The sequence below is a fragment of the Triturus cristatus genome, chromosome 3_1, assembly GCF_964204655.1.
Source record: "Triturus cristatus chromosome 3_1, aTriCri1.1, whole genome shotgun sequence".
NCBI lineage: Eukaryota > Metazoa > Chordata > Amphibia > Caudata > Salamandridae > Triturus > Triturus cristatus.
In genome coordinates, this window is record NC_140583.1 from 31,905,973 (window position 1) to 31,928,027 (window position 22,055).

Sequence of the window (22,055 nt, forward strand, 5' to 3'; positions counted from 1 at the left end):
TTATAAAGGAACTCGTCCTACAGCCTCGTTCCTCGATATGGTTATGAAACTCCTCAGTGACTTGCAATATCCTTATAATGTACAGCAGGGGGTACTTTATTTCATATATAAAACTAAAGAATTGCCAAGGCCATGTCAAGAGCAGACTTGATTACAAACCCGCCAGCAAGTCACTCTTTCTATCTGTTACATATGTTATGATTCAAATTGGGCATCTGTTGCTGGTATTTATTAAAAGCGTATAGAGCATGCATTTGAACGTAAACAAGGGTTAAAAGGATGCAGAGCCCATTGCCAGCATTCAGTGACTGGAAGCGGCGCAGTTGAAGCCACCTGTGCATTTTTCGAAAGGGATGAATAAATTACGTTTATTTTGAAGACTTCCTGACCATCTGGACATCCAACACTGGCGACGAGGTGGAGTGGACAACAGTCATCAGTTTTTGCAATCCACACAGATTGTTTAAAAAATACAGTACCAGCCGTTGGAGGGACTCCACAAAGAGGCGTGCTGACAGGAACCTTCTTCGGATTTGATGGCAGTGACGATCGAGCGTTCATATCGGATTTGGATTGTTTTTCTTGCTTATTGTTTCTATGCTGCATATGTCATCGCAGCTGTTATTGACATTCATGGCAGGCAGCCATCTTTGATTGGGCAGCATGATTGCATCATCACGCATGAGGTTATTGACGTTGACAGTGGGCAGCCATCCTGGAGCGGGGTGTTACTAGGGGTGGGCAAAATATTCTGTTTCACCAGCGGAATTGCTGGAATTTTGGTGAATCTGCGTTACTCTTGTAACACGGCGTTGCACCCAAATTCTGCCAATGGCCGTGTTCTGGATTTTTTTCTTCACACGAGTCCAGAACAGTAAGTTGGCGAGCAAGATTTGGCATCCCCGAGCGTGACTTCCAGTCGCTATAGAACAACTGGCAGGCAGTCACAACCGTACGCGGTCACAAGGCTGATGCTCAAGTAGAAAATGTACTCAAAAGGCAGCATAATCAAATCGAGAAGCTGCGCACCCTGGCATGCCGTGTGGTGCCATTCATGCTGATTTTCAACACAGAACGTGCTACCAGCGCCAAATCACTGAACGAGCAGTGCAATGTGCCGATTTCAGCTCATTGGCAGAACTCTGCAGAATCTCACTGAGTTTTTATATTACTCCGTGGTATTCCACGAGTTCCGCCCACCCCTGGGTGTTACTCAGCCGCGGCCCGTGGAGAGAGTTCCGTGGGGCGGTAAGGCGGGGCGGGGGAGGGGCAGGGTGGGGGGTTCTAAAAACCGGAATATGGATAATTACAGGTGAGTAAACAATTAAATAAATAAAACGAATCTGTATTTCTTGCTTATGTGGAAGTGTTAGAAGGACATGATTGTAGTTTGGAAAGTTATCATTGTTTAAGTCGCCTTGGGTTAAAGGAGTATGAGAATTTACCAGCTGTGGTCAATGTTATGAATGTAGACATTTTTCAAAGAAATGCACATAAGGCTTGGTAGGAAAACCAGTGGGTTTATGGAAAGATTTACATTTTATTCTAGGAACCAAGGTCTGGATGAATTCATCGAGGGCTGTGCATCAAAGTTGAAATCACTCGCATCGACTTGTGATTTTGAACATATAAATTACGAGCAAGTTTCAAGGGATCAGATGTTTAATGAAGACCAACAGCAAGAATGTCCAAGAAAGGATATAGCTCAGTGTGATATATCACTTGATGCAGTCATTAAAATCTCTAAGTCTGTAGAACATTCGGAAGAATGTGTCTAAGAAATAAGTGGTGCTTCAGGGAGTGAGGTTCACATTGATAAGCTTAAGAAACCTGTGTTTAGGAAAGAAGAAACTACAAGAACATATCCCCTGTCTTATGCATGTGGGAGTTTGTCTCATCTTGGGAATTAAAAAATGGGTCTGCCAAGGATAAGGTGTGTTCAAAGTGCAACAAAAAAGTAGCACTTCAATTGAGTGTGTAAATATAATACCTGGAGAGTGAACTCCGTAAACGTTTGTGATGAGAATCAATACATTTAGGACATTGAAAACAGGATCCTTGGACCTAACATTCCAAGTCCTATAATCCACATATAGACTTCCCTCCAGTCACGCCACTCACCATGAATGCCTTCAGGCGATTCTCTCATTTCTTCTCACTCTCTACTCAAATAAGCCGAACGCCCCACACCGTCTCCTGTTTTCAATTTCTCATCAGAAACTTGTGCCTCCTTAATCTATAAAACTTTGGATCACCACCGCATTGTCAGGCCACAGACTAAATTAGAATCATTTTGGGAAAATGATCTCCAACAAATCTTTCCCTTCAAACATGAAATAAATTTTGATCCAATATTGATTCTTCTTCGCGTTCAGCCCGAATTACACCCTCATCATTCTTTGTCTACAATAGACTGTTTTTAATCTCTATTTCTGTTAATAAATTCAAACTCTACACTAATAACAACTGCTGATCTTCTCAAAAAGATAATAGTGACGTTCATTATATGTTCCTTGAATGTCCAAATGTACATGCCTTTTGGTTGCAGGTTTGGGATAAGATATCCAATATCTGCTCTATGAATATACCATTTGATAACATATGTATTTTCCTAGGAAGTTCCTCACACATGCAGCATTGCCAGAATGGTTGGAAAACTTGTAGACCTACTCATAGCCATTGCGTTACAGATTAACGTGTCTAATTGGAGGGACACTACTAAAATCTCGTATTCCGAATGGTGGGATATGATACGCTACAATCACAGACTCGATAGAGCAAATGCTACTTTCACACATCTGATGATCAAACGGGATTGGCTATGGCAGCCGTTTATGTCCATCTTAACTAGACTATCTGTTATTTTTATCAGCTCTAATCATTGAGTCTGATCCTCCATAAAGCACAGATACTTTTACTAGCTATATTCTTCCTTTTATATTGTTTACACTTACATGTATATACTCTAGTGAGGATTACTTTCCCTCTTTTTCTCTTTTCTCTCTTCTTCTTCCCTCGCTCCCCAAAACAAAAACGTTACATAAAAATGACAAATTGTTTTTTCAGACTTTTTATCGTCCATTATGTTTAGACTAATTCTTTGTATTTCTATAAGTGATCTTATACGCCTCTATCAATTCCAGTTATTCATGTAATTTTGTTTCTTTATTCAATAAAGAATTTTCAAACATAAAAAACAGGATCTTTCCACCATCCTAAGTATAGGTGATGAGAATGTTAAGAAGAGATTTCCATCACCAGGGACGGTAAACAAGTTGCTGTTCTGTTCGATTCGTGTGCTTGGTCCACCATTATTGGGCAAGACGTTCTAGATGAATTGTGGGCTTATAAATGTTTACTACCTCCTGTTGTGTCTCTTGAGGGGTATACAGGTCACATCATTGATTGGTGGGTTATGTTTGGGCTGATTAGGAATTTCAGGTCAAAGTACTTGTTGGGAAGAGTATTTGGTGAGAAAAAGACAATACATATTAGGGTGGCATCATCAAGTAGATATGGGCATCAGATTAGAGACTAGTTTGAACCCCCCATGTGGTTGACAAATTGGAGAATGACTTTCTAGTTGGCACAATTACTTAATCACACGTGAGTGAATTTATGTTAAATCTAAAAGAAAAGCATAAAAGTGCTTTCAGTGAGAAATTGGGTGAACTCCGTGGTTTCAAGCATTGAAATAATATTGAAGGAAGATGTTATAGCCATAAGACAGAAAGTCAGAAATGTTCCATCTCTTATAGGGAGAAGTTTAAGGTGATGTTGAAAGACTTATGTTAAGAGGGTATTGTTGAGCCTGAGTCTCTGCATCAGTCTACGCAGTCTCAATCATGTTATTTGTGTTAATTCCCATCCTCGTTCGAACTTGACATTAAAAGAGACGGCTAAAAGCTAATTTTGAAGATATGAAGTGGAATATCTTGGACACTTAATAAGTGGACCGGGTATTAAACCTAAAGGTGGTCATGTGGAAGATAATACGGAGGCTCCTCTTCCAAGCTCTAAGGAGTAATCAGTCGCCTTTCTTGGACTGACAGAATTGGGTTCAAAGCTACTCTGCAAAGGTTGAACTGTTCAGGAGTTTACTGAAGACCAAGGCCAGATTTGTGTGGAATGAAACAATGACTCTTGCATCCAATGGGTTAAAAGGTGTAACAGTCAATGCATCACATCTGGACGAGTTTGTCGTGGTTAAAGAACGTGTGGTTGTGGTGGGTCCACACAACTGTGGCCTGGGAGGGGTCCTCATGCAGAGAGAAGATGGAAGGGAGGGAATTGTTTCTGACGCGTCGAGAGCGCTCCGTGGGGCAAAGAGAAATTACTGTGTCATTGAAAGAACTTCATGCATTTGTGGGGGTCTGGAACATTTCAAGATGTTTTAATGGGGGACAAAATACGTGATAAAGACAGATCATAGGCCTTTAATGTATACATTGTCACTGGAGAGTGGACAGTACATGACCGCTAGAACAGCCAGGTTAGCATCTCGATTGCAAGCATTTCAATATAGGATTGACTATGTTCCAGGGACCAAAGTAGACACGTGGCATGGATATTTATTGTAAATCAAGATTACCAATGTCAGTGGAGGATTTGGATGGTGGAATGGTGGCGGTTTGTGATGTGACATTTACAGTTCTAATGTCAATGTGATTGCTGCAGACACTTGCCAGGGAACTCAATCAGGGGCGGCCCCTCTGCAAAGACGGAGGAGCGTCGGCCACTGGCTCAGAGCCCGCAAGTGAAAAGTAAAACAATATACAATCATTGTATTATTTTTCATTTGCTGGCTGTCGGCCGGCCTGTGAAAGGAGGAGGAGTGCTATGTGCACCTCTACGTGGGCATGTGCGTTTGACGGGATGTCTCAGGCCGGCCAAACACACATGCACACTTATGTTTCTCCAACACGGCTGTATTGACCAGCAGGGGTGAAGCATCAGCACAGACTCCATGTTCTGAGCAAAATGTCTTTTCAGCCTGTTCAGCAAGCAAACAACAGGGTAATACCCAATTGACCCTTTATATACCTGGGTATGGGACGTAGTTATATACAGAAAAAGAGAGCAGGCGGGGATTGCACAGGGAGTCTGGTGCTGCCCCAGTGCATGCTGGGACCAGGAAGCAGCACAGCAGAACACCGAGGCGTGAGGAGTGATGCGTCCGGCAAAGTGTTTTTTTACATTAATTATTACCCCCCCAGCGCTCCCATCCTCCCCTTCACACCACGTCTTACTTGTGTCAGCCGCCACTGATCTAAATGGAATGGTGAAATGAGGTTGGACTCGTTTCTAAATTCATTGAGTGTGGATGGCCTGAGAAACGTTATTTCCCAGGGGTGTTGATGGGGCTCCATAAGGGTACAAAAAACTTGGTATTGAGAATGGGATAATAATGATGGGAGACAAGTTTGTGCCGCCTTTTGTCCTGAGAGAAAACAAGTATTGACTGTGCGCATGACGGTTGTATGGGAATCTCCAGCACAGGAGGTATGTAAGAGAACTGTTTTGGTGGCCTGGAATTGATGCCATGATCAGGTTAGATCACGTCATGAGTGTGTGTCCCGTGACAGTTCTGCACGGCCTCTGATTGGCTGTTCGCTTCCCGTTGAACTCCCTGCGGGACCGTGGAGGACGGAGGGAGTTGATATCATTGGTCTTCTTGCAGCTTTGCCCTGGCAAGAAGCATTTGGTGTTGTTGTTGCGGATTATTTTCCTAAATGGCCTGAGCTCACAATGGTCAGGACTGTGACTTCAGAAAGTATTGTGGAGTTTTGGGATGAGTTGCTTTGCAGAGATGGGTATTCCACAAGGGAGTTTTTCAGATAACTGTCCGAAATGTATTAGTATGTATACTCAAAACTATTTGACTAAATGCGGCATCTTTCAGAAGAAAACTCTCGTATTCCATCCTGAATCCAATGGTCGAGATGAGAGGTGCAACAGAGTGGTGAAAGATGCCATCCAGTCGGCTGTCAAGGGAGGATTACATTGAATAAAGGCGTTTTGCAAACGATGTCATTGGCTTATAGGACCATTACAAATTCTGTGACTATATCAGGTCCATGTGAGTTGCTGAGAGAACGCAAGCCGAGCACTAATCTTGTGCTGTAGTGATTAAGGAAAAAGAAAGGGAGTGATGACGAGGTTGATTTTTAAAATATAAGAAGAGGGGTAGGGGATTATAAGCATAGAATAAAACTCAACATGAACAAAAGGAGGCGTGCTTGTAGTAAAGGGTGTGTAAAAGTTGGTGATTTCGTGCTGCTCAAGAAAAACATAGCTGTAAGAAAAGGATCCGCGTATTGGGCTGTTCCTGTCAGAGTTATTGAAGTGTTTAAGAATGCAGCACATCTGATTGGTGGTCAATCAATCAAATAGGATTTATAAAGCACAGCTTGTCACCCGCAAGGTTATCCATGGGCTTGATGTAGGTCTTAGTCGAAGAGACAGGTCTTGATCCCCTTCCTGATGTTGGTCAGCGAGGACAAGGTGTGATGGTGGAGGGTTTTCCAAGCCTTGGCGGTGAGACAGGAGAAGGAGCGCCCTCCAGCATGGCAACCGCGTATGCACGGGATTGTGCGAGGGTGAGGTGTGCAGAGTGGAGGTTCCTGGGAGCTCAGTTTGCCGTGCAGATGGGGGTTCAAATTCCGGTAGTTGTTGAGGGTTATTTGAAGGTGGCTCTGTCAGTGTGGTTCCTGCTAGTATGCCATCTTCTTTCTAGTTGTTTGCATCTGTGTTTTGATGTGCTAATTTCCAGGGTGTACTAGCTGGCTTCTTTTGAGGGTCTGTCCGTTTCGGCTGGTGGTGCAGTTTGGAATTGTATCATCGTTCTTCATTCAACGGAAGAACAGCGGAGTTGATGGAAAATGGTGAGCGCAGGACGGGGTGAGGGTGATGACAGAAGTAATGTATTTTGGGATGTACCTAATGTAAAAGTGAGACAAACAATGACTCGGCGTCATGAGCAGAAGCGACTGCGGGTTTCCACGTCAATACCCCCGTACCTGGTGTTATGAGGTGTAATCCTTCTAAGGAATATGCATTTAGTAGCAGAATACGCAGATTACCTGCCAAAATCAAAGGTTGCACATATACTAGTAAGTTTTATTTTAATTTTGATTAAGGGGGAAGATCTTTTATGTATGTTATGATTCAAATCTGTTGCTGTTATATATTAAAAGTGTATAGCGCGCGCATTGGATTGCGGAGAAGGAATACAACACACCTCACTTTTATGTTGTGTTACAGCAAACAAATGATGGACGGAATGCTGACAATGCAAACATTCGCCCCCAGTCAAAAGATCTGGGTTAAATCCATCGTTCTTTTGCCCACTACGCCACCCCAGTTTGGACCCAGCCATATGCAAATCAGTCTTGACCCTGTGCCCCATGGGAACAGTCCAGACCGAACTGCCAGGCCAGGTCCTCCCTTGACCGGAAACAAGCATCCTGGGACCGGTTTCAGGGTAGGTCACCCTTCTTCAGCCAGGCTAGTTGAATCCAGTGGCACAGTGAGCACGGGTCCCACGTCTGGGAATACCCATCCCACTTACGGTGAAAAGCGTTACAACAAACAAATGATGGACGGAATGCTGTCAATGCAAACATTCTCCCCAGTCAAAAGATCTGGGTTAAATCCATCGTCCATTTGTTTGCTGTATCACTTTAATGTAAGCATTAACACCCGATCAATGTATCTTTGTAAAAGATTCGCTGAGAGCATTTAATCTACTCAGTTAAAATTTCTCTTTTCAAAAATGTCAACAATTCTTACCTCCCCTTCATTTTAAAATCTTGTTTCTATGGGTTATGCATACCTTTGCCTCTTTTTCTTAATTTATAGCTCTTACTGTCTTTTTAAGGGACCTAAAATTAACAGATCTAAAAGAAGTTACTAATATAGAGAAAGTGAAACAACAAAGGGGCATTTTTTAACCCTCATATAACATAGAGTTCAAGTAGCTTCTTTACACAGTTTTCGTTTCCTGTTTGTTCACTCACTTCGTGACCTTGCGTGACCTTTACCCAAAGATAAGTAGAAAAGCAAAGTTTTCTATTTACTCTAAAGATTATCCTTGTGTTACTGGTTGGTTGTGTTAATTCCTTTGTTCAAGTTCTGAAGTCGGGCTCTCTGTCTCCTTTCCGTTTATGCGGGATTAGTTTCCACTGTGACAGATTCTGGAGCTCAAAGTTGCACTCAAGAAGTCTGCAGAATTGAAAATAACAAGGGCCCACCTACTGTGATTGGTTCATCAAATATCCCTCATAGTTACTTAATGACTCTTTTCCAAAAAAAGTCCAGTTTTCGAAAATTGAGAAATGTGTAAACGTTGTTGTTTGCCTTATGACACTTTCAGTCATCAGTGTTGTTTTAAAATTCACAAATCCTTGCTTCCATTTCGGTTCGATAAAGCTCTCAGATTCCAGGGAGCTTGTATACTTCACTTTTTCCAGGAACATAATTTATGATTCTGGATCCCATTTGAATATTATTTTTTGACATTTCTGTCTGTAATTTTCTCTGTTTATTTTGATCATATTGTCTCCCCATATATTAATTTTAGGTGTTGTGACAAGATGAAGCAGCTACCAGTGGTTGGTTGCAAATGTCTGTAACTGGTACAGGCACACTCATTCCCACCCTATGTATATACTTCGCCCCTACTATACACGGTGTTATTATACGCAGCCGACTCGAATATATCTCTTGTAAATGACCCCTGTTTCCCCCACACTATTGACCTCCTTCCTGTCTTCTTGTGCATTACTTTTTGCTTCCCACTTACGTCATACCCCCTGCAAAGGATGAATATATAACCCTTGTGAAGCGCTGTGATGCCCTCAGATCAAGTTTACTCTATACAAAATTAAACAAATAAATAAAAAAGTAAAATGGAGAACCATCCCTTTGCAAAAAACTCTTGATGCTACCTCAAAAGGGGCAGTCCATCCCGAACGTGTCGATGATGTCCCCTCTTCAGAGAAACCCTAGCAACCTCAATCGCACTTTACCCTTTTTGGTCCTCCACAGTGAGGTGGTGTGATCACGAAGGGACCTCCGTCCTCAGTGAGGCAGTGTGATCACGAAGGGACCTCCTCAGTGAGGCAGTGTGCTCATGAAGGGACCTCCGTCCTCAGTGAGGCAGTGTGATCACGAAGGAACCTCCTCAGTGACGCAGTGTGATCACGAAGGGACCTCCGTCCTCAGTGAGGCAGTGTGATCACGAAAGGACCTCCACAGTGAGGTGGTGTGATCACGAAGGGACCTCCGTCCTCAGTGAGGCAGTGTGATCACAAAGGGACCTCCTCAGTGACGCAGTGTGATCACGAAGGGACCTCCGTCCTCAGTGAGGCAGTGTGATCACGAAGGAACCTCCTCAGTGACGCAGTGTGATCACGAAGGGACCTCCGTCCTCAGTGAGGCAGTGTGATCACGAAGGGACCTCCTCAGTGAGGCAGTGTGATCACGAAGGGACCTCCTCAGTGATGCAGTGTGATCACGAAGGGACCTCCGTCCTCAGTGAGGTGGTGTGATCACGAAGGAACCTCCTCAGTGACGCAGTGTGATCACGAAGGGACCTCCGTCCTCAGTGAGGCAGTGTGATCACGAAGGGACCTCCTCAGTGAGGCAGTGTGATCACGAAAGGACCTCCACAGTGAGGTGGTGTGATCACGAAGGGACCTCCTCAGTGAGGTGGTGTGATCACGAAGGGGCCTCCACAGTGAGGTGGTGTGATCACGAAGGGACCTCCTCAGTGAGGTGGTGTGATCACGAAGGGGCCTCCACAGTGAGGTGGTGTGATCACGAAGGGACCTCCTCAGTGAGGTGGTGTGATCACGAAGGGCCCTCCACAGTGAGGTGGTGTGATCACGAAGGGACCTCCTCAGTGAGGTGGTGTGATCACGAAGGGGCCTCCACAGTGAGGTGGTGTGATCACGAAGGGACCTCCTCAGTGAGGTGGTGTGATCACGAAGGGGCCTCCACAGTGAGGTGGTGTGATCACGAAGGGGCCTCCACAGTGAGGTGGTGTGATCATAAAGGGGCCTCCACAGTAAGGTGGTGTGATAACGAAGGGGCCTCCACAGTGAGGTGGTGTGATCATAAAGGGACCTCCACAGTGAGGTGGTGTGATCACGAAGGGGCCTCCTCAGTGAGGCAGTGTGATCACAAAGGGACCTCCTCAGTGAGGCAGTGTGATCACGAAGGGACCTCCTCAGTGAGGTGGTGTGATCACGTAGGGACCTCCTCAGTGAGGTGGTGTGATCACGTAGGGAGCTCCTCAGTGAGGTGGTGTGATCGCGTAGGGACCTCCTCAGTGAGGTGGTGTGATCGCGTAGGGAGCTCCTCAGTGAGGTGGTGTGATCACGTAGGGACCTCCTCAGTGAGGTGGTGTGATCACGAACGGACCTCCTCAGTGAGGCGGTGTGATAGTGCAGGGACTTCCTCAGTGATACAGTGTGATCGTGTAGGGACCTCCTCAGTGAGGTGGTGTGATCACGAAGGGACCTCCTCAGTGAGGTGGTGTGATCACGAAGGGACCTCCTCAGTGAGGTGGTGTGATCACGAAGGGACCTCCTCAGTGAGGTGGTGTGATCACGAAGGGACCTCCTCAGTGAGGTGGTGTGATCACGAAGGGACCTCCTCAGTGAGGTGGTGTGATCACGAAGGGACCTCCTCAGTGAGGTGGTGTGATCACGAAGGGACCTCCTCAGTGAGGTGGTGTGATCACGAAGGGGCCTCCACAGTGAGGTGGTGGGATCGCGTAGGGAGCTCCTCAGTGAGGTGGTGTGATCGTGTAGGGAACTCCTCAGTGATGCAGTATGATCGTGTAGGGTCTTCCTCAGTGAGGTGGTGTGATTGTGTAGGGACCTCCTCAGTGAGGTGGTGTGATCACGAAGGGACCTCCTCAGTGAGGTGGTGTGATCACGAAGGGACCTCCTCAGTGAGGTGGTGTGATCACGAAGGGACCTCCTCAGTGAGGTGGTGTGATCACGAAGGGACCTCCTCAGTGAGGTGGTGTGATCACGAAGGGACCTCCTCAGTGAGGTGGTGTGATCACGAAGGGACCGCCTCAGTGAGGTGGTGTGATCACGAAGGGACCTCCTCAGTGAGGCGGTGTGATCGTGCAGGGACTTCCTCAGTGATGCAGTGTGATCGTGTAGGGACCTCCTCAGTGAGGTGGTGTGATCGTGCAGGGACTTCCTCAGTGAGGTGGTGTGATTGTGTAGGGACCTCCTCAGTGAGGTGGTGTGATCACGAAGGGACCTCCTCAGTGAGGTGGTGTGATCACGAAGGGACCTCCTCAGTGAGGTGGTGTGATCACGAAGGGACCTCCTCAGTGAGGTGGTGTGATCACGAAGGGACCTCCTCAGTGAGGTGGTGTGATCACGAAGGGACCTCCTCAGTGAGGTGGTGTGATCACGAAGGGACCTCCTCAGTGAGGTGGTGTGATCACGAAGGGACCTCCTCAGTGAGGTGGTGTGATCACGAAGGGACCTCCTCAGTGAGGTGGTGTGATCACGAAGGGGCCTCCACAGTGAGGTGGTGGGATCGCGTAGGGAGCTCCTCAGTGAGGTGGTGTGATCGTGTAGGGAACTCCTCAGTGATGCAGTATGATCGTGTAGGGTCTTCCTCAGTGAGGTGGTGTGATTGTGTAGGGACCTCCTCAGTGAGGTGGTGTGATCACGAAGGGACCTCCTCAGTGAGGTGGTGTGATCACGAAGGGACCTCCTCAGTGAGGTGGTGTGATCACGAAGGGACCTCCTCAGTGAGGTGGTGTGATCACGAAGGGACCTCCTCAGTGAGGTGGTGTGATCACGAAGGGACCTCCTCAGTGAGGTGGTGTGATCACGAAGGGACCTCCTCAGTGAGGTGGTGTGATCACGAAGGGACCTCCTCAGTGAGGTGGTGTGATCACGAAGGGACCTCCTCAGTGAGGCGGTGTGATCGTGCAGGGACTTCCTCAGTGATGCAGTGTGATCGTGTAGGGACCTCCTCAGTGAGGTGGTGTGATCGTGCAGGGACTTCCTCAGTGATGCAGTGTGATCGTGTAGGGACCTCCTCAGTGAGGTGGTGTGATCGTGCAGGGACTTCCTCAGTGAGGTGGTGTGATCACGAAGGAACCTCCTCAGTGAGGCAGTGTGATCACGAAAGGGCCTCCTCAGTGAGGCGGTGTGATCACGAAGGGACCTCCTCAGTGAGGCGGTGTCCAGTCTTCCATGTGCAGGCCTTGGCCAGTACTTGTGATAATATCATGAAATGCTTCATCAATATAAATTATAGATAGGTATCCTGGTTTTATGTTATTGATTTTTTTTATTTCCATAGACATTTTTCCATATTTCTTTTTTGATAATTTCATGTGTATTTAGCCATATTTATATTGAGTTTTTGCAAAAACAATGAGTTAAAACAACTATATTTACACGTTTATTTAACTAATAAATGTACACTCATACTCGAATAGTTGACACTTTTCAATTACATGAGTATCCATATGTTATAAATCAGCTCATTGGTGTGCATACAGGTATATTTTAATATCAATCATATGCACATATACAGCTGTTTCAACCTCATTAAGAAACTTTCGCTCTCTTTTTCCCCCCTGCCTGTCAATCTGCAGAGTTATTGGCCCGGCAGTCACCACTGACAGAATTTTGAATCACTCAAAAGACAACAGACTTTCTGGTTTTTATCCATAATTAAGAATAAATACAGACTTGAAAATAGATATATTTCTGTCTCCGTCTGTAAAACACAGTAACAACAGAAGTCTGGGAGCCTTAATTATAAAATATCTATAGTTATTCAGAAGAAATATGATAATTTTCCCCCAACTATCAGCCTGTTTCTGAAAATGTACACATTTTGCGATGACACACAGAGATTTGTTGTGGATAAAACATTATCTTCCTCCAGGTGAAAGGTAGTCATTTTCATTAACAAAACACTCTTTATAAGTATAAATACCTTTTAGTAAATACATATTTGGCCACCAAACATCAGTTTTTCATGTTATCAAGTACTTGCATGTACTGCAAACACACAAAGACAGATTCTGACTTTAATGCTGGTTACCATCAGATACCAGGGACTTCCACCATCCTAAGCACGTCACTCACCACTATGCCAAGGATATGTAAATGTTGTAAATGTTGTAGACTTGTAAAGCGCACAGCTACCCCAGCAACGGGGCGTCCCGGCGCTGTAGACCGCTGGGGAACCCATCCTGGCTATCCCTGTGAGATGGTCCCTTTCTGGGTATCTCCAAGGTGAAACCAGGCATCCCCGGCGTCTGTGGGGGGCCGTTGTAGAGATGAGGCAAGCTTAATGCCCAGAGTTGCCGAGTGTGTTCCTGGTTAGAGTAGGTACCGAGGCGAGAATTATCGAGTCCGTTTTGACCCTGGTCCACGACCCTGCCGCGTCGGGAATTGAACCCTGGTCCCTGGCCGATTCTCTGCTTACGGGTCTGCCGCCTCTAACTAGTGAGCCACACCTCTCCACATGAGTGGAGTCAGTGTTATGTCACTCACAGTATAAGTTTACCATCATGCCAAGTCTCACAGTAAACCAAGGACAGACAAAAGGATGTCGCAAATGTTACATCACGGATGGGCACCATTCACTTTACAATTCACCATAGGGGTTATGTAACACCTGAACAACTCAACCGCACACCCGGGTGGCCCACGCTGCCACGCACCATCCATCAGTGGATCTTAAATATATGAGGCGTTCAAATACCACTCTCACCATATACTGGCAGGAATAGTTGGAAATGTGTCAAGAACATCTACAATATGTCAATGGTTGGGGGCGGGAGGAACTCGCAGAGTTTCACTCTGCGGAAATCCGTGGAGTTACAGAAAAACTGCAGGATTCTGGGGAATTCTGCCAACAGGCGGAAAATATCTAGCTCGGGCTGCATTTTGGCGCAGGTAGTACGAGCCGCGCTGAAAATCAGTGTCATGCTTTGCAAAAGAGCTTGCCACCATTTGAGTTGATTTTGCTGCTGCTCACGTAGAAAATCAACTCGAGCGGCAGGAAATCTACTCGGACAGCAGCAAATCTACTCGAACAGCAGAAAATCTACTCGAACAGCAGCCCTCTGACTGCAATCACTCGATTTTATTCCACTATTGTTCCAGGAGTGGCCAAACTGTGGTTGAGAATGCCTTCAATGTATCATGTATGTGGTTGAGAATGCTTTGATGTATCACATATGTGGTTGAGAATGCTTTCAATGTACCACATATGTGTTTCAGAATGCCTACAATGCATCACATATGCCGTTGAGAATGCCTTCAATGTATCATGTATGTGGGTGAGAATGCCTTCAATGTACCACGGATGTGGTTGAGAATGCCTTCAATGTATCACGTGTGATATAGAGAATGCCTTCAATGTATCATGTGTATGGTTAAGAATGCCTTCAATGTATCATTTATGTGGTTGAGAATGCCTTCAATGTATCACGTGTGTGGTTGAGAATGCCTTCAATGTATCATGTGTGTGGTTGAGAATGCCTTCAATGTATCACGTGAGTGGTTGAGAATGCCTTCAATGTATCACACGTGTGTTGAGAATGCCTTCGATGTATCACAATTGTGGTTGAGAATGTCTTCAATGTATCATGTGTGCGGTTGAGAATGCCTTCAATGTATCATGTGTGCGGTTGAAGATGTCTTCAAAGAATCATGTGTGCGGTTGAGGATGTCTTCAATGTATCATCATGTGTGCGGTTGAGAATGCCTTCAATTTATCATGTGTGCGGCTGAGAATGCCTTCAATGTGTCATGTGTGCGGTTGAGAATACCTTCAATGTATCCTGTTTGCGGTTGAGAATGCCCTTCAATGTATCATGTGTGCGGTTGAGGATGCCTTCAATGTATCATGTATGTGTTTGAGAATGCCTTCAACGTATCATGTATGCGGTTGAGAATGCCTTCAACATATCATCTGTGCGGTTGAGAATGCGTTCCACGTATCATGTATGTGGTTGAGGATGCCTTCAATGTTTCATGCATGCGGTTGAGAATGCCTTCAATGTATCATCTGTGCGGTTGAGAATGCCTTCCATGTATCATGTGTGTGGTTGAGGATTCATTCTATGTATCATGTATGTGGTTGAGAACGCCTTCAATGTATCATGTGTCTGGTTGAGAATACCTTCAATGTATCATGTGTGCGGTTGAGAATGCCTTCAATGTATCGCGTGTGGTTGAGAATGCCTTCAATGTATCACATCTGTGGTTGAGAACCTTCAATCAATCAATCAATCAGGGGTTGGTAAAGCGCACTACTCACCCGTGAGGGCCTCAAGGCGCTGAGGGGTGGGGGGGGGGTGAGGGCAGCTCAGGTCAGTTGAAACGCCAAGTCTTGAGTGCAGTCCTGAAAGCCAGCAGGGTTGGTGTGCGTCGTATTTCCAACGGGAGAGAGTTCCAGGCCATGGCCGCGGTGTAGGAGAAGGCCCTGCCTCCGGATCTTCTAGGGCGGATGCGGGGGACTTCTGCCAGGGCGAGGTCGTGTATCATGTATGTGTCATGTATGTGGTTGAGAATGCCTTCAATGTACCAGGGGTAGCTAAGTGTCACCGATCACATGCAGCCTCACCAGTGACACTGGTGGTGACAATAACTTCAAAGTTGTGGAAAAGGCCTGACAATGTGTGTTGTTTCATTTTTTTACCAGCTCATCAGAACTTGTGTATCTTCCTTTACTTGCAGCACCATGCGCTGCAGTGATCGCTGCGCTCTCTTTAGATGGTCCCAGGACCCTTCTTCGTGGTTCCTTGGGAGTATCCGCATGAGGGAGGGGTGGTATTTTTGGGCCCCTCGCCATCAGCCCTGAGATGTCTCTGGCAGTGGCGGTCAGCCCTTGCTGTAAAGGTTGGACACGGTTGGCAGACATTGCCCCCTTGTCTGACTCCATTCCTACCTGGAGGTCACAGTTTCATGCTGTTAATGTTCACCTTACAGCTGATTCATACATGAGGTTGTTATGTTGTATGTTTCGCTCTGCTCCAGTAATATTCGCAGTCTACAGTCCAGTTCTGAGAGGGTCGACTCTTTTTCGAGAGTTAATAAAGTAACCAGATGTTTCCTGCCGCGTTTTTGTTCTTGGCATATTTACTGCTCCGTCTCTGCTTGGAGAAGATACATTCTGCGTTTCACGGTTTATTTATTAAAACTGCTAGGCCCCTTGTAAAATAATACTGTCATTTCGGGTCAGAGGTGTCCTCTTGAAAATAAGGCTGCCCAGATGCCAGCCCGAAGAGGCCCCCGCAGCTGTTTGGGGCGAGGCTGCCTTTACAGCCAGGACTGATGTGTCCTTGCTGGGAAGTGCCCAGATTGTAATATTATGTTGCAAAGCTTTAAAAGTGCCTTTGGTCGTGCAGTAAGTGCTGTATTCGAGTATTCCATTTAGTATATTGTATCTTTGGTGACATCTTCCAGGACACTTAGCTTTGTCTGTGTCTTCATGCTCTCTGTGAGGGTTTCAGCAGGGTCATATTCCTTCCGGCTCACTGTGAGGGTTTCGGCAGGGTCATATTCCTTCAGACTCTCTGTGAGGGTTTCAGCATGGTTATATTCCTTCCGGCTCACTGTGAGGGTTTGAGGCAGGGTTATATTTCTTCAGGCTCTCTGTGAGGGTTTCAGCAGGGTTATATTCCTTCAGGCTCACTGTGAGGGTTTGAGGCAGGGTTATATTCCTTCAGGCTCACTGTGAGGGTTTGAGGCAGGGTAATATTCCTTCAGGCTCTCTGTGAGGGTTTCAGCAGGGTTATATTCCTTCAGGCTCTCTGTGAGGGTTTCAGCAGGGTTATATTCCTTCAGGCTCTCAGTGAGGGTTTCAGCAGGGTCATATTCCTCCCGGCTCTCTGTGAGGGTTTCAGCAGGGTCATATTCCTTCAGGCTCTCTGTGAGGGTTTCAGCAGGGTTATAGTCTTTCAGGCTCTCTGTGAGGGTTTCGGCAGGGTTATATTCCTTCAGGCTCTCTGTGAGGGTTTCGGCAGGGTCATATTCCTTCAGGCTCTCTGTGAGGGTTTCAGCAGGGTTATATTCTTTCAGGCTCTCTCAGGCTCACTGTGAGGGTTTTGGCAGGGTCATATTCCTTCAGGCTCTCTGTGAGGGTTTCAGCAGGGTTGTATTCCTTCAGGCTCTCTGTGAGGGTTTCAGCAGGGTCATATTCCTTCAGGCTCTCTGTGAGGGTTTCAGCAGGGTCATATTCTTTCAGGCTCTCTGTGAGGGTTTCAGTAGGGTAATATTCCTTCAGGCTCTCTGTGAGGGTTTCAGCAGGGTCATATTCTTTCAGGATCTCTGTGAGGGTTTCAGCAGGGTTATAGTCATTCAGGCTCTCTGTGAGGGTTCCAGCAGGGTTATATTCCTTCAGCCTCTCTGTGAGGTTCTCTGTGAGGGTTTCAGCAGGGTTATATTCCTTCAGGCTCTCTGTGAAGGTTTCAGCAGTGTTATATTCCTTCAGGCTCTCTGTGAGGGTTTCAGCAGGGTTATATTCCTTCAGGCTCTCTGTGCGGGTTTTGGCAGGGTTATATTCCTTCAGACTCTCTGTGAGGGTTTCAGCAGGGTTATATTCCTTCAGGCTCTCTGTGAGTGTTTCACCAGGGTTATAGTCTTTCAGGCTCTCTGTGAGGGTTTCGGCAGGGTTATATTCCTTCCGGCTCACTGTGAGGGTTTCGGCAGGGTTATATTCTTTCAGGCTCTCTGTAAGGGTTTCAGCAGGGTTATAGTCCTTCAGGCTCTCTGTGAGGGTTTTGGCAGAATCATATTCCTTCAGGCTCTCTGTGAGGGTTTCAGCAGGGTTATATTCCTTCAGGCTCTCTCAGGCTCACTGTGAGGGTTTCGCAGGGTCATATTCCTTCAGGCGCTCTATGAGGGTTTCAGCAGGGTTATATTCCTTCAGACTCTCTGTGAGGGTTTCAGCAGGGTCATATTCCTTCAGGCTCTCTGTGAGGGTTTCAGCAGGGTCATATTCTTTCAGGCTCTCTGTGAGGGTTTCAGTAGGGTTATATTCCTTCAGACTCTCTGTGAGGGTTTCAGCAGGGTCATATTCTTTCAGGCTCTCTGTGAGGGTTTCAGCAGGGTTATAGTCTTTCAGGCTCTCTGTGAGGGTTTCAGTAGGGTTATATTCCTTCAGGCTCTCTGTGAGGGTTTCAGCAGGGTCATATTCTTTCAGGCTCTCTGTGAGGGTTTCAGCAGGGTTATAGTCTTTCAGGCTCTCTGTGAGGGTTTCAGCAGGGTTATATTCCTTCAGCCTCTCTGTGAGGCTCTCTGTGAGGGTTTCAGCAGGGTTATATTCCTTCAGGCTCTCTGTGAAGGTTTCAGCAGGGTTATATTCTTTCAGGCTCTCTGTGAGGGTTTCAGCAGGGTTATATTCCTTCAGGCTCTCTGTGAGGGTTTCAGCAGGGTCATATTTCTTCAGGCTCTCTGTTAGGGTTTCAGCAGGGTTATAAAATATTCCTTCAGGCTCTCTGTGAGGGTTTCGGCAGGGTTATATTCTTTCATGCTCTCTATGAGGGTTTCAGCAGGGTCATATTCCTTCAGGCTCTCTGTGAGGGTTTCGGCAGAGTCATATTCCTTCAGGCTCTCTGTGAGGGTTTCAGCAGGGTCATATTCCTTCAGGCTCTCTGTGAGGGTTTCGGCAGGGTTTTATTCCTTCCGGCACTCTGTGAGGGTTTCAGCAGGGTTATATTCCTTCAGGCTCTCTCATGCTCTCTGAGAGGGTTTCAGCAGGGCTATATTCCTTCAAGCTCTCTGTGAGGGTTTCAGCAGGGTTATATTCCTTCAGGCTCTCTGTGAGGGTTTCAGCAGGGTTATATTCCTTCAGGCTCTCTGTGAGGGTTTCAGCAGGGTAATATTCTTTCATTCTCTCTGAGGGTTTCAGCAGGGTCATATTCCTTCAGGCTCTCTGTGAGGGTTTCGGCAGGGTCATATTCCTTCAGGCTCTCTGTGAGGGTTTCAGCAGGGTCATATTCCTCCCGGCTCTCTGTGAGGGTTTCGGCAGGGTTATATTCCTTCCGGCTCACTGTGAGGGTTTCGGCAGGGTTATATTCCTTCAGGCTCTCTGTGAGGGTTTCAGCAGAGGTATATTCTTTCAGGCTCTCTGTGAGGGTTTCAGCAGGGTCATATTCCTCCAGGCTCTCTGTGAGGCTTTCGGCAGGGTCATATTCCTTCAGGCTCTCTGTGAGGGTTTCAGTAGGGTCATATTCCTTGTGGCTCACTGTGAGGGTTTCGGCAGGGTCATATTCCTTCAGGCTCTCTGTGAGGGTTTCGGCAGGGTCATATTCCTTTAGGCTCTCTGTGAGGGTTTCGGCAGGGTTATATTCCTTCAGGCTCTCTGTGAGGGTTTCAGCATGGTTATATTCCTTCAGGCTCTCTGTGAGTGTTTCAGCAGGGTCATATTCCTTCAGGCTCTCTGTGAGGGTTTCGCAGGGTCATATTCCTTCAGGCTCTCTGTGAGGGTTTCAGCAGGGTCATATTCCTTCCGGCTCACTGTGAGGGTTTCGGCAGGGTTATATTCCTTCAGGCTCTCTGTGAGGGTTTCAGCAGGGTTATATTCCTTCAGACTCTCTGTGAAGGTTTCAGCAGGGTCATTTTCCTTCAGGCTCTCTGTGAGGGTTTCGGCAGGGTTATATTCCTTCAGGCTCACTGTGAGGGTTTCAGCAGGATTATATTCCTTCAGGCTCTCTGTGAGTGTTTCAGCAGGGTTATAGTCTTTCAGGCTCTCTGTGGGGGTTTCGGCAGGGTTATATTCCTTCCGGCTCTCTATGAGGGTTTCAGCAGGGTTATATTCCTTCAGGCTCTCTGTGAGGGTTTCAGCAGGGTTATATTCCTTCAGACTCTCTGTGACGGTTTCAGCAGGGTTATATTCCTTCCGGCTCACTGTGAGGATTTCGGCAGGGTTATATTCCTTCAGGCTCTCTGTGAGGGTTTCGGCAGGGTTATATTCCTTCCGGCTCACTGTGAGGGTTTCAGCAGGGTCATATTCCTTCCGGCTCACTGTGAGGGTTTCGGCAGGGTTATATTCTTTAATGCTCTCTGAGGGTTTCAGCAGGGTTATATTCCTTCAGACTCTCTGTGAGGGTTTCAGCAGGGTCATATTCCTTCAGGCTCTCTGTGAGTGTTTGAGCAGGGTTATAGTCTTTCAGGCTCTCTGTGAGGGTTTCGGCAGGGTTATATTCCTTCAGGCTTTCTGTGAGGGTTTCAGCAGGGTTATATTCCTTCAGACTCTCTGTGAGGGTTTCAGCAGGGTTATATTCCTTCCGGCTCACTGTGAGGGTTTCGGCAGGGTTATATTCCTTCAGGCTCTCTGTGAGGGTTTCGGCAGGGTCATATTCCTTCAGGCTCACTGTGAGGGTTTCAGCAGGGTTATATTCCTTCCGGCTCACTGTGAGGGTTTCGGCAGGGTTATATTCCTTCAGGCTCTCTGTGAGGGTTTCAGCAGGGTTATATTCCTTCCGGCTCACTGTGAGGGTTTCGGCAGGGTTATATTCCTTCAGGCTCTCTGTGAGGGTTTCGGCAGGGTCATATTCCTTCAGGCTCACTGTGAGGGTTTCAGCAGGGTTATATTCCTTCCGGCTCACTGTGAGGGTTTCGGCAGGGTTATATTCCTTCAGGCTCTCTGTGAGGGTTTCTGCAGGGTTATATTCCTTCAGGTAGGTTTATAAAGTGATCTGTTCATGTCTCGACCTCCTGGGCAGCCAGATCTGGTTTCTCAATTGCTTGAAGCCCACCACAGCTCCCACCAGGAGGGTGCACGCCTGGTTGTTCATCTTGTGCTCTGTATTTACTTAATGTTGATTTATATTCCCTGAGCGTGTCAAGACATTTTCAGCATAACTCAAGGTCTGCTGGTCCCAGTGCTTAAGGTCGGATGCCTTATAGAGCGGCGGTAAAGTAGGCTCCTAAGGTACTCGTTTGCATACTCATTCATGCCTTTGTGTATTGATGTTAAAACTTCTAAAACTGGAATAAAATGGGAATCTTCAGAAAATATTCATATAGTCGTGTACAAACAGAAAGTACTGCGCTATCCTTGCAGTTTTACTAATATGGAGTTTGATGTTTCGGCCGATTCACAAAGGCGCGTGCAGGGTGCTTCTACAGTACCTCTTCCTAGATACATATATATTTTTGTGAATCCTATTCTAGGTATTTGCCTTGATTTTAGATGTCCTTTCCAAACACAGCATCAGCTGGTTATATTACTTTTCATCTTTGTTGCTAATGTTCTAGCTGCCCTGACAAGGGTTCTCTTAAGCCTCGGACAGGGTGGTGGGTGTGTGATTTAAGAAAAGCACTGGCCTTTTCTCTAGTTCGCTTATTTGAGAGTATGCATGAATTCCATCCCCCTCCCAAAGGAAGGAAGCTAGAGGGCGCCAGAAGACCAGCTGCTACTCCTGGCTTGCTGATTGTGAGTCCAAGCACCGCCCTTGCTACCCAGCAGGGTCCATGGAGCGAGCAGTAGGGGCAAGGAGGGCAGGATGTTCTAAGCACTCTTATAACTATCGCCAGCTCTCACTCCTTGCTGGTCCTGTACTCAAGCACCAAATGTGAATGAATGAATACTAATGTATATAGCGTCAACAGCTGGCTTCTGAGGAAGCTTCCCAATGCTAAACTGATAAAAAAGACACACTGCAACTTTAACACTGTTCTACCCTAAAACTGTACCTTTTCTTTAAACAAAAATGTTTTCAAGTTGGCCTTTAAGATGGATTCAAATAGAGTGGCTCGAAGCTGGTCCGGCAAAGAGTGCTGTAGGTTGGCAGCGTGAACGGTGAAGGACCTACCTTTCCCCTGTATGTAAGCAGGGTCTTTACTGTGTATGGTCCTAAATGTGATCCTTTCAGCTTTGCCCTTTATTCTTTGCTTGACCGGCAGCCAATGCAGTTGCTCCAAGTCCCTCCGGATAGATTGTCTTTTGAGGATGTTTACAACCGGTCGTTGCACTCGTTGTGTCCATTGAGCACTTTTGTGAATGTCCTTAGATGCAGTGCATTGACACAGTCCAGCCGA

The 22,055-nt window shown here is 46.4% G+C and overlaps 1 protein-coding gene across 2 annotated transcripts in view; it reads right to left on the reverse strand.

Moving 5' to 3' along the window:
- The window catches only part of CREB3L1 (cAMP responsive element binding protein 3 like 1), a 387,245-nt gene that overhangs the window by 206,171 nt on the left and 159,019 nt on the right, over window positions 1–22,055 (reverse strand). Inside the window, exon 1 of one of the 2 annotated variants that reach the window (XM_085646695.1) lies at window positions 480–656. The exons of the other annotated variant lie outside the window; for it this stretch is intronic. The gene's annotated coding sequence lies outside the window, so the exon portion shown is untranslated. Of the gene's footprint in view, window positions 1–479; window positions 657–22,055 lie in introns of those variants that run through there. 2 annotated transcript variants of the gene reach the window in all.